Here is a 15,430-nt window from a genome sequence, read left to right as displayed (position 1 = left end):
TCCTAATTATATGTATTAGGACTAGTCAAAATTTGATTTAAATTAAACTCTAAGTGTATGTATTAGAGTCTAATTTGGTTTCACATGAACTAAATCCTAATTACATATGTTAGGATTAGTCAAAATATTTTAAATTAAACTCTAAATGTATATATTAGAGTCCAATTTAATTTCATTTGGGTTCGCCGTAAGATGAATTTATGTCCACCATGTAGCGAGATACGGACCAAATCCTAATTATATGTGTTAGGATTAGCCGAAATTAAACTCTAAGTATATGTGTTGGAGTCTAATCAAGAGATGAATCAACTAAATCCTAATTTTATAAGTTAGGATTAGTTAAAGTTTAAACTCTAAGTGTATGTATTAGAGTTTAATTTAATGAACTCTAAGTATATATATTAGAGCTCAATTGATTTGATCGGGTGAAACCTTGTATATGGTTTGATCAAATCTAATTAAATATTTTAGAATTTGATCGAGTTTGAATATGTTAAGATTTAGCTCTAGTTATATATGCTAGAGAAAAGGTTTGATATGGGCTCATTTGGATTGGAATTAATTGGGTTGGGTTCGGCTTGGATCAATTTGGATAAATAATTGGATTGGGTTTGGTTTATTTGTGTAGGTTGGCTATTGGGTTTGGATTCAGGTTTAACATGGACTGGTTTCATTTTGATTTGGGTTTAGGCTTCATGTTTTGGTTTGGATTTGGGCCTCATATTTTGATTTGGATTTGGGCTTCATATGGGCTGAATTCATTTTTAGGTTGAGGTTTGGGCTCAATATGGCTCATTTGGTTTGGGTTGAGATTTGGGCTCAATATGGGATTTGGATTTGGGCTATAGGTTTGGGTTATAGGTAACGGTTAATGGATTTTGAGTGAGGTTAAGGTTAACGGGTTTGATTTCAAATCTTGATTTCGGTTAAATATTTGGATTTGGTTTTAGTCCATATGAGGAAATCCATCATCTGAATGGGTTTTCAGTACAAACATAGTTTGGATTAGCTTGGATTCAAACTTGGGCTTGGGCTAGGTGTGGCTTCATGTAATTCAGGTTATGATCCAATTCTATTATGGATTCATGGTCCAAATTTGGGCCCGTGTAGTTGTATGGTATGAATTCAAGTTGAGGCCTGAATTGGATGTGGGCTCGGGCTCAATTTAGGCCCGTGTGGTTTAAGCCTATATTTTTCTTTAGGCAAGTTACAGAATTGGGCCCAGAAATTTAGGCCCGTATAATTGCATTCAGGCATGGACTAATTTTGGGCTTTATGGATTCGGGTGTGGGCTATATTCAGGCCCATATAGTATGAATTCAGGTTGAGGCCTCAAATTAAGTTCTGGATGTGGGCCTAGGCTCAGTTTAGGCCCGTGTGGCTTAAGCCTATATTTTCCTTTAGGCGAGTTACAGAATTGGGCTCAGATTCAAGTTTGGGCTGATCCTGATTATGCTGAGCTTGAGTTATGTAACTTCAGGTGAGTATGGGCTTGTTCCAGATGAGATTTTGAGAAGGAAATTATTTAGAATTTGAGATCAAAATATTTAAATATATGGTTCATAATCAAATTCATCACAAATGCACTTTTTTATTTGTCAAATTCACACAATATCCAAGGTAATTAAATTTCGATCCGATCTAATTCGACCAAATCGACAGATTCGATCAAAGGGTTTGATTATTTTCGAACACGATCAAAAGAACATTAATCTTCATTGGAGGAGAGTTAAGAGAACACATTTTTTCCTCTTTATCTCCTTTGAAAATATAAGACAACATAATTCTTTTTCGTTTTCTTTTTTTTTTTACATTCATGGGACAACTAAGGTGGGAAAAAGAATCCCTTCCTTGCCTCCCTACATTAACGAAGCTCTCTCTCTTTTTTTTTTTTCACTGAAGAGATAACATTTCTATCTCTCTTTAGAGAAGAGCACCGCTCTTTCTCTCTTTCTTTTTCATCATCGAAGAAATAAAGTCTCTCTTTTCTCTTTAGAGAAGAGCACCGCTCTTTCTCTTTTTATGCAAATTGGACTCGCCGTTGAAGTATTTCGCCGAATAGTTGATGGGCGTGGCTTGAGCCACACTGTCTTTACGGTTGCGACGAGGTCGTCGGGCGTCAACTCCGGGTAGATATCGCCGTTCCGCTACGTTCACCGCAGATGCTCGAATAGCACCATATTGCACCCGCCAACCACCGCTGACAAGATCTCATCGGGACTATGTCGCCAACTTGATCAGAAAAATAAACTTTCGTTCAGGAATTTTATCGAACAGGTGGAGGGCGTTCTCTGGTTTCATTCAGGAATTTCGTCGAATGATTGGTCGGTAAATGAGAGCATCGCTCTCTTTATGATTTGCCACCGAGAAATTAGCGGGCGAATTTTGTTTGAGAGGAGAGCACCGCTCTTTCTCTCAGGATCGCCGTCGAGCGGTTGGTGGGCGGACTCCGGGCACATCGAGCACTTTGCGGGCGGAATCCGTTTGAGAGGAGAGCACCGCTCTCTCTCAGGATCGCCGTCGAGCAGCTGGCGGCTTTGTTGATAACGGAGCTCCGCTGGGGCTGTGACCTGACAGTGGAGCCACGGATTTGAGACTGCGACGGAGGAGGACCGTGACGGCGACTTTGACGGAGCTTCTGCGTGGCTTCGGGCGGACCTGCCGCGGGTGGCGCGGCTTCAGGCAGATCGGCCGCGGGTGGCGCGGGGGTGGCGCGGCTTCAGGCAGATCGGCCGCGGGTGGCGCGGCTTCAGGCAGATCGGCCGCAGGTGGCGCGGCTTCGAGTCGAGGACGGCGGCGGTGGCGGCTTCAGGCAGATCGGCCGCGGGTGGCGCGGCTTCGAGTCGAGGACGGCGGCGGTGGCGGCTTCAGGCAGATCGGCCGCGGGTGGCGCGGCTTCAAGTCGAGGACAGCAGCGGTGGCGGCTCGCGGTGATGTTGGAGTTGATGCCGTTGGGTTGGAATCCGCGGCCATGCTCGCGGAAAGGTCGAGGAGCGGCGGCGACGGCAGCTCGTGGTGACGTCGGAGTCGCTGCCGTCGCAGAGACCGCAGAGGAATTTGGGGCGAAGTCCGCGGCCATGCGCGCGGAGATTGTCGAGAAGTGACGCCTCAGGTCGGGGTCTCTCGGAGCAACGCAGGTGGTATGGGTTGGCGAAGAGCGACGCGGACAGCCTCGGGTTAGAACGTGGGTTGAAGCATGTCCGGGCGGTCTTGGTGCGCCTCGGGTTAAGGCGTCTCGGAGCGACGCGGGTAGCCTCGGAGCTCATGACCTTGGCGGCGTGGTGGTCGACGAGGAGCGACAGCTCGAGAGCGACTGGGATTGGCGAGGAGCGACGCCCCGGGCCGGGGCGTCTCGGAGTGACGCGGGCATGCCTCGGAGCAGACGACCTTAGCGGCGCAGTGCCTCGGAGCGGCCGGCCTTGGTGGCGGGGAAGTCGACGAGGAGCGACAGCTCGGGAGCGACGGGGATCGGTGAAGAGCGACGCGAGAGAGAGATAGAGAGAGAGAGAGAGAGATTTGAGATCTCTTTTTTTTCTGTTTTTGTCTCTTTTTTTTTTCTTTTTTTTTTTTCGAACGGGAGAAAGAGATAATATTTTTTTTACCCTTTTTTTTTTTGATCGACGGAATGGGGTGAATATTTTTTTTGATTAGATTTCGAAGATTCAAAAAGCTCTCCTTTCTTTTGATTTTTTTCGAGAGGTATTTATGGGGTGGTTGCAACGGATTTGAGGGAAACGTGCGTATGATTGTGGGATTGAGGTGGTTGTAACAGGATTTGAGGAAAACGTGCATATGGGTGCGGAGGTTATGGGATCGTGGATGGTTGAGGATTGTGGGATGATGGGATGGTGGGTATAGGTTGTTACGATAGTATCATGGGATTGTGAGAGAGATTTTGGATGGTTATGATGGGATTATGAGATAATGGATGGTTGCGATGGGATTGTGGGAATATTGCGAATTGGTCCTTTCCCTTTGCTCGTATTACACCTTAGTCAATATAATAAAATATCATATGATTAAAGCGGAGCATTTTGTAAATACGTGAAAGGGAAAGGGCTAATATGCTATTTTTAATACCCGTTCGTATCTACGAGAACGTCCCACTTTTCGTAATTTATGCTCCCGGTGCATGAGATATTTTTTTAAAATTTAAATTTCATCCATGCACCTGGTGCATGGATAATCTCATAAACCATCTCTATTTTTTATTTCTTTCTCTCCCCTTTTTTTTCTTTTTTCCTCTTTTATTCCTCTCTCTTTTTTTTTATACTTCAACAGTAACATCGGGAGTTAGTAGTGAAGAACACTTCTTTACTTTCGCATGATTTGGGTATTATCTACTTGAACCGGGATTCGATAGCGTGAGTTTTACTAACTTGCGTTTTTATAATGTTGTAGTGCAATACCGATCACTCGCTCTCAATCTGCCAGAGCGGATAATGCGGCACATTTGGAGGAGGTCGAGACCTCCGTTACCTTCGGATCCGGCGATGTCCGTGAGTTGAGGGACCAGCTTGCGGCCCTCACTGACATGGTGACACAGCAAACGGAGGCAGCGCGCCGACAGAAGGCGCGGATGAAGCGTCTGGAGGACCTCCTACTGCAGCAGGCGGAGGCTCGGGAAGCTCAGGTTCCTACACCACCCGCGCCTGTGGAGGTGGTTGCACCCAGGGGGTCGTCCCCCGTCCTTGACACATCGCGGACGACACCTGTGGTAGTGCCACGGGAGGAGGTGATTGCGGCACCACCAGCTCAGGTGCCTTTAGCGGGGGCGGCATTCCCCGTGACAGCTATTGGAGAGGAGCGGGACCGACTGATGGAGTGCCTCAACGAGTTCAGGAGGTGCAGTCCCCGAATCTTCGATGGAGAGAAGGTCGACCACTGGATCGTGGAAAAGTGGTTGATGCACATGGAGAAGCTCTTCCGCGACACCTTTGTGGAGGAGAGGGATCGAGTGTGGCTCGCCACTCATCACTTGGACGGCGAGGCCTATCGCTGGTGATTGGATATTTAGGAAAACCCTAGCACAGATTTGGCGGCTATTTCTTGGAAGAAGTTTAAGGAGCTTCTATTGGCACACTACTTTCCTGACAGCGTCAAGAGGAAGATGGAGCAGGACTTGCGCAACTTGCGCCAAGGAGACTGGACAGTGGCCGAGTATGAAAGGGAGTTTTCTCGGCTTCTTCACTGCGTGCCTTTCGTCGTGCGGGACGACAGGGACAAGGCCCGTATCTTTGATACGGATTGCGATCGTCGATCTTCCGGTTCATGCAATCCTCTAACCTCCAAACCTACCGGGAGGTGGTGAACCGCGCGCTCATTGTGGAGAGCGACGCGGCGGATCTGCATGAGCGGCGAGAAAGCATGGACAAGGGTAAGGGCAAAAGGCCCGCGGCTGAGGGTGCGACCCAGACACACTCTAGGAAGCCGCCGAAGCACCCTAGGAGCCAGCAACGTGGACGCGGCTCGACAGCTCAGCGATGAGGTACCGATCGCCGCTGGACTCCCCAGTGTGTGATCTGTGGTGGTCCTCACTTTCCATCGCAGTGTCTATAGCGGGCAGGCAGGTGCTACCAGTGTGGCCAGAAGGGCCATATCCGGACTGAGTGCCCGAGGGGTTCGTCACCGGCACCGTCGACTGCATCGGCACTGGCACTACCAGCCGCCGGCCAGGGGACTCCATCGGCACAGTACCAGCCTAGGCAGTCATCCGTCCAACGTCAGAGCGAGGGATCTTGACAGGCCCCGAGTGGGCGCATGTATGCCGCTCAGACCGAGGAGGCGGCAGCAGCTAAAGATGTGGTTGCAGGTATCATTTTACTTGATGGCATTAGAGTTCGTGCATTGTTTGATACCGGTGCATCGCATTCATTCATAAATCGGCTGTTTGCCGAGTTGCATGGCATCCCTTTGGTTTCTTTGTTTCATCCGGGACAGGTTGTAGTACTCAACCATACTCTGGATATTCGAGAGTTTTGCCCCAGTTGCCCTGTTCGGGTAGGGGATTGGATTATGCCCATGGATCTACTAGCTTTGCGCAAGCTGGGGGAGTTCGATGTGCTCTTAGGTATGGACTGGTTGACCAAGTACTATGCCACGATCGATTGCAAGAATCGCACGGTTGCTTTTAGAGAACCAGGGCAGACTGAAGTGATATTTAGAGGATGCCAAAGTTCGCTGTTTGTGATGACGATCAGCTCGTCTCAAGCTAGGCAACTGATCAGCAGAGGCTACATAGCCTATTTGGCTAGTGTTGTTGTGAGGGGCGATTATGACACCCCTAGGATTGAGGATATCCCGGTGGTGCGGGAGTTTCAGGACGTGTTTCCAACTGAGCTACCGGGTATGCCCCCTGATAGGGAGATTGAGTTTATGGTGGATCTCGTCCCTAGGACTACCCCAATCTCAAAGGCGCCCTATAGGATGGCACCGGCGGAGCTGAAAGAGCTGAGGGCACAGCTGCAGGATTTGTTGGACAAGGGCTTCATTCGACCGAGTATCTCGCCTTGGGGAGCGCCAGTTTTATTCGTCAAAAAGAAGGACGGATCGCCGCGTCTATACGTGGATTACCGTGAGCTTAATAAAGTCACGATCAAAAATAATTATCCGTTGCCGAGGATCGACGACTTATTTGATCAGCTTTAGGGATCGTGTGTGTATTCTAAGATTGACTTGTAGTTGGGATACCACCAATTAAAGATCAAACCCGAGGATGTATTGAAGACGGCTTTTAGAACACGGTATGGACATTATGAGTTCACAGTTATGCCGTTCGGGCTTAATAATACCCCGGCAGCTTTTATGGATCTAATGAACCGTATTTTTAAGCCTTATCTAGACAGGTTCATCGTGGTGTTCATCGACGATATTTTGGTTTATTCCCAAAGTGATGCAGATCACGAGGAACATTTGAGGCTTGTACTTCAAATGCTTCGGGAAAATGAACTCTTTGCCAAGCTGAAGAAGTGTAAATTTTGGCTTCGAGAGGTAGCATTCCTTGGACATATGATTTCGGGATCGGGTATAGCCGTGGATCCCAGGATGTCTTTTGCATTTCTACTTGATTTGTTTCATTATTCTGCTCGGATTTGTTTCCTCCTGACACAATGCACATTTGTGCCTATTTTCTTAAATTTGTGGGATTTTTATCTGATTTATTTTGATTGGTTTTGTATTCATTATGCATGAATATATGGCCCTAGGATCATCTAGTTACATTTTTTATTTTGACCATTTTTCTCTTCAAAATGTGGTGTTCTTATGTTCAATATATATCAACTATTGTTTTTAACAGGGGCTTCTTCAAAATGTACTCTTGGCTACTCGTACTTGTGTTTCTTATGGCCGGTGGTGGTCGGGGAGGTAAACGTCAGCATACTTCGGCTCAGCAACCGGTTGAGCAACCGGTTGAGGATGTTGGTAGTGAATATGCTCCTGAGGAGGAGTCTGAAGCTGAGTCGACAGATTGGGAAGCATTGACTCTAGAAGTTTTGTCGAAGAAGAAACGAAAGGTACCAGTAGCTCCTGAAAAAGGAAAGAGCAGAGGGAAAGGAAAGGAAAAGGAAAAAGAACAGGAGAAAGGACAAGGCATGAAAAAGGGAAAGGGAAAGGCGACAGAACAAATGGCATATACTCGTAGTCGAAAGAAAATAGGAGGTGTGGAGATTCGAGAACCCAGTGCTCAAGAAGCTCCGATGGATCCCCGCCGGCGCTCTATGTATTCATCGAAACTATGCATTGGTGAGCGTGCAGTTGGAGTTGCAAATTTAATCGAGCGTGTCCCGGTGTTTCAAACGCTATTTGAGAATGGGAATCTACATGAGATTTGTGATTTTCCTGAGCAGACTGGATATTGTCTGGTGCTCATTCGTGAGTTCTATGTGCGAGCAGGACATTTGACTGAGTATGACGGTGGTCCTTATATGTTTACAACTTCAGTACGGGGTGTGGAGTTGACAATTACACCAGACACTGTGGCATCTGTACTGAAGGTAGCCGCTCGGACTGATGGAGTGGAATATATACATGCCGGTTTTGATGCTATTTGTGATTAGCGATGGGTCATGGATGGTATTTGCGTGCCAGGGACTGATTCAAATGGATTTAAGGATCTGAAAGTTGAATATAGATTTCTGAATTTTGTAGTTTGCTACAACATTTTGCCCTTGGCAAACACGAAGATAGTGAGATGGGATCGTATGTTATACATGTACCTGCTGGGACATCCGGATATCATTCGGGCGCGGAATATCAATATTAATGTTCCATTTCTGATTTGGCGACGAATGGCTAAGGATATAAAAACTTCAAGTCAAAATGAGCGTTTGCCATTTCCTTTGATCATCATGAGGATTCTTCGATTATATGATGTGGATACACGGTGTTCATCATATGAGCATAGTTTGGGTGAGATAAGTGAGTCAACGTTTGTGAAGCCGTCGGTACAGCTTCGCACTCCCTCCAGGCATTCACCTCCGCGACGTTCTTCTCAGCATCCTTCTCCGCCTCCGGTTGCTCCAGTTCCTTCACATCCCGCTGAGATATCTGACGAGGATGTGTCAGTATCTTCTATTTATGTGAGCAGCAGCGGCTTTCGGGAGAGCTCGAACGCCTCAATGCAGAGCAAGCACGGATTTGAGCGGATCAAGCCAAAATAGTTACTGACGTGGCTCGATTATCCAAGAAAATGAGCAAGATTTTACGACTGTTGAAGGCTTTATTTGACAATATGGGGTGTGGTACTTTAGATTTACCTCCACCGAGTGACGAGTCGGCTTAAATGCTTTGGGTTCCTCTTTTTGTCGTTTCGACGTTTTCTTGACAAAAAAAGGGAGATGATGATGATGCTTGCTTTTTAGATTTTTGGTTAGATGATGTTTTTAGATTTTTGGTTTTCTAACAACTTGACTGTATGACTGACTGTATGACTGTTTATGTTTGATCTTTAATGAAAACTTTTGAATCTTGATTGTACTTTGAGAATATTTTTGCAGGAACTTTCAAGACTCCAAGACTCCATGTCTAAGTCATAGAGTTTGTATTAGGATTGTGAGAAAAATGTAATTTTATTTTATTGGATCGATTATGCTGGAGATTGTCGTTTGATGATTGCGATAATCTTCTTTCTTTTTACTGTTTCTGAGGTTTGTTTGAGTATTGTAATATGTTTTGTCACGAAATCGCCAAAGGGGGGGAGATTGTTAAGGATTTTCTAAGTTGGTGAATTTCGTAAAGTCGAATGGAGTCTTGAAGAGTTAAAAGCGAAGTTTTTGGAAAGAAGATTCAATTTGAAGATCAAAGACTCATTTGGGAAGCTCGACACCTCAGGTATGCAAGATAGATAATTTGTGGTGAATCTAAAAGTCCAAAATGTATTTAGTAGACCTAGATTGCCTTAATGTTTTAAAATATTTCAATTTGAGCTTTTCAAGGTTCAGGGACCGGTCCCTGATTAAAAGGACTGGTCCCCGTAGGTCCTCGGTGCGTATTCAAGCAATGCAACCGGTCCCCAAAATGAGAGACCGATTCCTGTAGCTTCGGTTTTCAACTACGCAACGAGGGACCGGTCCCCGAGATGAGAGACCAGTTACCGTAGCCTATGTTTTCAGCTACGCATCGAGGGACCGGTCTCCACCTGAGAGGACCGGTCCCCAAAGGACCGGTCTCATCGAGAGGACCGGTCCCTGAGGACGTCATAACTTTTTAAAATTGTGTTTTTGAAATCCTAGTCTATCTAGAAGTCTTCTAAATCTATAAATAAGCTATGAGGGTTACATTATGCGGTATGCTCAGAATTTAGACCATCATAAACCCTAGAAACTTGTTTTTCGAGCTTTATGATTCGATTCTTAAAATAAGTTTCAAATCATTGATCGTCAACTTGATTCTAAGTTTTTAATTTGAATGTTTCTTTGAGAATCAAGTTGATGATTGACTAAAAGGGAATTCCTCATAGCTTATGGTTTTCTAAGTTTTAATCACCACAAACTATCATCTCTACGAGCTCTGGATGGAGGATTTGCGCAAAGATTGCGTGTGAAGGCCGTGGATTCGGTGGGCGTTTCGTGGAGTCGAGGCGTGTTTGCTGCAAGGACTTGCGGCGTAATCGGTTGAAGGATTCCAAGCGATCGAGGACCGGCGAAGACAATCTACAATGAGGATTCGGTAAATTGAGTCGTGTATTTCATTAAATCACTTGTACTCAAGTTTTCTTAGTAGATTTCTTTGTGTGATCGCCCCCGTAGATTTTTCTCTCCGGATTGAAGTTTTCCCACGTTAAATCTCGGTGTGTTAATTTTAGTTTCCGCATTCTCTTTTAATTTGCATCGAGTTTATTTGTTTTTACCGTTTACACCTATTCACCGCCCTCTAGGTGTTATTTACCTTTTTTAGATTCTTGGGATTCATATCTTACAGATTCAACACAACCCGACATCCCACAATTTCAAACGTGAGTAAGTCCAGCTCAGCCTCCTGTCATTTTTAACATGACTTAGGAAGCAGAATGTTAGTGCCTTTAAGCTAACACTATCCTCATGCGATTTGCACTGCGTGCCTATAGGCTGTTCATAATTCCTTATTCATCATTCACAAAGCCCAAACCTGGCCCATTTATTCTTTTAGCTTACCCGTTTGGTTCGAGAATAAATTTTTGGATAAACGGGAATAAAACCAATTTTACGTTTGGATGAAAAGTGGGTTATATTCGAGAATAGGAAAAATAACGTTTGGGTAGTTAGATGGGAATAATAGGAATAAAAGTAATTATAGTAGTTAAATAATAATATTGTATATAATTACTTAACATCAAAATATTAAAAATATTAAGTAAATGATATTTAATAAATTAATTAATTACTTTAGCATGAATACTATTAAATAATCATAAATGCTAATTAATAAATTATTATAAATTAATTAGGAGATTAATTAATCATTAATCAATATATATTATTAAATTAATCAATATATATATATTAGTTATTACATAAACACACTAAATAGTTATTAATTTAGCAAATATTTTATTACTAAATTAGTTAATTATTAATTTAGTTAATTAATTAATAAAATATTATATAATATATTAATTAATAATATTTTATTATTAAATTAGTAGAGGTATAAAGAGAAGAAATAGTTATTCCACCAAAATGGTGGAACAACAATTTCNATATATATTATTAAATTAATCAATATATATATATTAGTTATTACATAAACACACTAAATAGTTATTAATTTAGCAAATATTTTATTACTAAATTAGTTAATTATTAATTTAGTTAATTAATTAATAAAATATTATATAATATATTAATTAATAATATTTTATTATTAAATTAGTAGAGGTATAAAGAGAAGAAATTGTTACTCCACCAAAAAGGTAGAGCAACAATTTCTCTCTCTTAACGGGTTATTCTAGAATAACCCATTAAGAGGGGGATTAAATAAACTCATCCCCCTCTAGTGTTTGGAAGAATTAGAGGGATAAAGTGGTCTATTCCCACTTTATCCCTCAACCAAACACTTTTGTATGGCTCGAGCCCAACCTCTCTTCTCCCAAGTCCAATCCAATTTCAAGAATGAGCCCAGTCTAATATTAAAACACCCTCAAAATAGGGAATATCTGTTAGTGATCAGATTTAATTCCACGAATCAAAATTTTACTTCCAAATTTTTGTGAATATATGCATTTTGGTTACTATTTTTCTCTGCATGTGGATTTTTGCGAAACATCGTGCATGAAAGAAAACATCATTCCTTGAATATTTTTGCTGCAACCTTCCTCTGCTCTCAGGCTGCACGTAATTTGTAGGGGTTATCTCGAACTGTATTGTGATGCTACTTCCACAATTGATGCTTACCGTTCACTCAATTGTTTAAAATTATTACACATATAAATTAGATGTAAAATACTTTAAAATCTGCAGCTAAAGCACATTAAACTAAGGGTGTGTTTGGTTCGCGCTATCTTTTAAAGATTCCTAGTAATCCAATGGGAATAAAAAAATATGACGGTGTTTGGCTAAACGCACTAAGTAATCTAGTTGGTAATATTAGATTCACTTGGGAATAAGATTCACCCCAAAGTACTAATCTCATTCCCTTGAGGGAGGGTGGGTATCCTCGTATTAATGGAATGGGGTAATCATAATATATCTAATCTCTTTCTTTCTTCCTACCCGCCGGCCAATTGATATTATTTTTCTTTACACTCTAATCTTATATCTCTCTCTAAACTTATTTTTCTCTCTAAAATTCAACTTTTTTTCTCTCTCTAAACTAAGCTTTCTTTCTCTCTCTCTCTTTCTAAAATTTCAACTCTCTCTCTCCCTCTAATTTCGACTATATTTTTCTTTCTTTTTTTTTTAATTATGCTCTCTCTCTAATTTATACTCTCTCTCCCTTTTTTCTAAAAAGATGTTGAAACTTTTAGTAACATTATCTAAAATTAATTAAATAAATAAATAAATTAATTGTATATTTTTTGTAATATTAAATAACATGGCTAATTAATATTACCGTGCGAACCAAACACAGGAATTCCACATTCTTAGTAATAGGATGAATAGGAATAAGATTCTCGGATATCTTTTATTCCTAGTAATCTTTCATAATGCGAACCAAACGCACCCTAATGTCAGTGTAAATGATGTGGAGAGATTTTGACTTGACCTTATCATTCCTGCAACATTTTTTTATTCTTCTAGGCGACTTATACAAGAAAGTCATGTAAAAAATTAAAGAATTTAAACTTCTGACCATAAAATATTTAAGATTAAAAAATTTAACAAAAATTGTTGCCCCATAAGGATAAAAAAAGGAAGAATTAAAAAAACAAAGAATGCATGTAAATTAGAAAAGCAGAAATTCTCCCAGTTCACAATTTTAAATCTCGAGATGTGATATAACTAATTAGCTAACAAATTTTTTGTTATATGCTCTAAAAGATTTATTATACATCTATTGGGTATCGTTTGGTTCGGGGATAAGGAAAAAGTGGCTATTCCAGGGATAGGTATAAATTGAGGTATAAGCGAGGATTAGATCAATTTTGCGTTTGGATGAAAATTGGGTTATTCCTGGAATAAAAAAAATAGCGTTTGGTTAGGTAAGATGGAATAAGAAAGATAATGGGTTTTGTAAATAAAAAATAATGATATTATCCACTTATTATATTTGAATTTGAATTTTTAAATTTTTAAATTTATATTTCTAAATTTAAAATTTTAACTTTGAAATTTAAAATCTCAAATTTTAAATTCAAAATTTTAAATTTTAAATTTCAAACTTTAAATTTAAGATCATATTTAAATTTAAAAAAATATAAAATATCAAATTTTAAATTTCAAAAATTTAAAATATCAAAATTTAAATTTAAAATTTAAAATTTATAATTTAAATTTTAAACTTTAATTTTGAGATTATAAATTATAAATTTTAAAAATTTAAATTTTTAATTTTTAAAATTTTAAAATAAGAATAGTGGTGGGAACAATTAATAAAAATAATTTATTATAATAAATTTATAAATTTTTTAAAAATTCTACTTAAATTTAAATTTAATAAAAAGAATTTATTATAATATTTAAATATAATTTATTATAAATTTTATTATAATATTTAAATATAAATAATATGTATTAATATAGTACAATTAATAATTTTATAATAAAAATAATGTATTATAATATATAACATATTATATTTATATAATTTAGTTTAATTCAATTTATAAGTTTAATTAAGTTTGAAATTAAGCATTGGAATAGCACTATTCCACCAAAATGGTGGAATAGCAAATCCCTTGCTATTCCGGGATAACCGAGAATAGCAAGGTTTGACCGGGATAAAATATCCCGGCCAAATTTCACCCCGTTTGGCGGAATAGCGGGGATAACTTTTGTTATCCCCGCTTATCCCGCGATCCAAACGAGTTTTACTTCTTTAGTTAGCTTTATTATGCATCTTTAGTTAATTTTGTTATTTTTTTCTATTATCTTATTTTCTAGGTAATTCTATAAGACATTCTTCAGGACTTTTTTTTACATTTAGACTACTGGCAAATTTTTATTTTAAAAATAGCCCTGTCAAAATTTAATTTGCAAAAATGACCTTGGGCCTGCCATACATGCGCCACGTCAGCGTCACGCGGGCCAGGCTGGGCCGGTGTGTTAAGTTGAACACGGTGAACCATTCACCGTGTTTGAACACGGTGAATGGTTCACCATGTTTAGTACGTATTTTTTGTTACATATTTTTTGTATATTGAAAAGTGGAATAAGGAGTAGGGATGTCAATAGTTATGGATATCCGAAATATTATCCGAATTCAAACCCGAATAAATTATATATATATACATAATTTATTTTTGTTTATTTATACAATATATAAAATATTTAATACTTTATCCTTACAATTCATCCAACCCAGGGTTTTAAAAATCTATACCGTTGGATGAAGATCTAAGAAATAAAAATTATTAAATATTTATATATTGTATAAATAAACAAAAATATAAACGTGTGTATATATATTCTTAAATAATATATATATATATATATATAATTTATTCGGATTTGGATTCGGATAATATTTCAGATATCCATACCTATTGACGTCCCTACTCCTTATTCCACTTTTCAATATACAAAAAATACGTACTAAACACGGTGAACCATTCACCGTGTTTAGACACGGTGAATGATTCACCGTGTTCAACTCCCGCGTGGCGCTGACGTGACGCCTGCGTGGCAAGGACAGGGCCATTTTTGCAATTTTAATTTTGATAGAGCTATTTTTTAAATAAAATTGCTCAGGGGGCTATTCGCAAAAAAATCCTATTCTTCACCTTCTTTACAACTAATCAAAATTTATTTTGAAGTAAAAATAAAATACACGATGATATAATAATATTTTAGAAGAAAAATAATAAGCATATATATATATGAGTCCAGCTGGGGTACAATCGATAGCACCAAGGATTTGGTGCTATCGAGTTTTCCACCGTTAGATTCAACCCTTTGATTATTTTTACCCGTTAGATTATACTATTCAACCAACCACTCACTTAACCCTAAAGGGCCCACATCATTCTAACCACCCATTTATCAATCCAAAGGCTAAAAAATCAATGGCACTAATAGTTTTGTATTATTGATAGTATTTCAGCCTAGTTCTATATATATATATATAGTCCAGCTATGGTGCTTGTAAGTTTTTTACCGTTAGATTTACTCATCGGATCATTTTTAATTATTAGATTATACTATTCAACCAACCACCCACTCAACCCTAAGGGGTCCACATCATCCTAACCGCATATCTCTTAATCTAATGGCTAAAAATTTACAAACACCAATAACTTACTTTTAAAAGCATAGGAGCTCAATTATATATATATATATATATATATATATATATA

The sequence above is a fragment of the Ananas comosus genome, linkage group 23 (assembly GCF_001540865.1).
Source record: "Ananas comosus cultivar F153 linkage group 23, ASM154086v1, whole genome shotgun sequence".
Taxonomy (NCBI): Eukaryota; Viridiplantae; Streptophyta; class Magnoliopsida; order Poales; family Bromeliaceae; genus Ananas; species Ananas comosus.
This window is presented reverse-complemented; position numbering follows the sequence as displayed.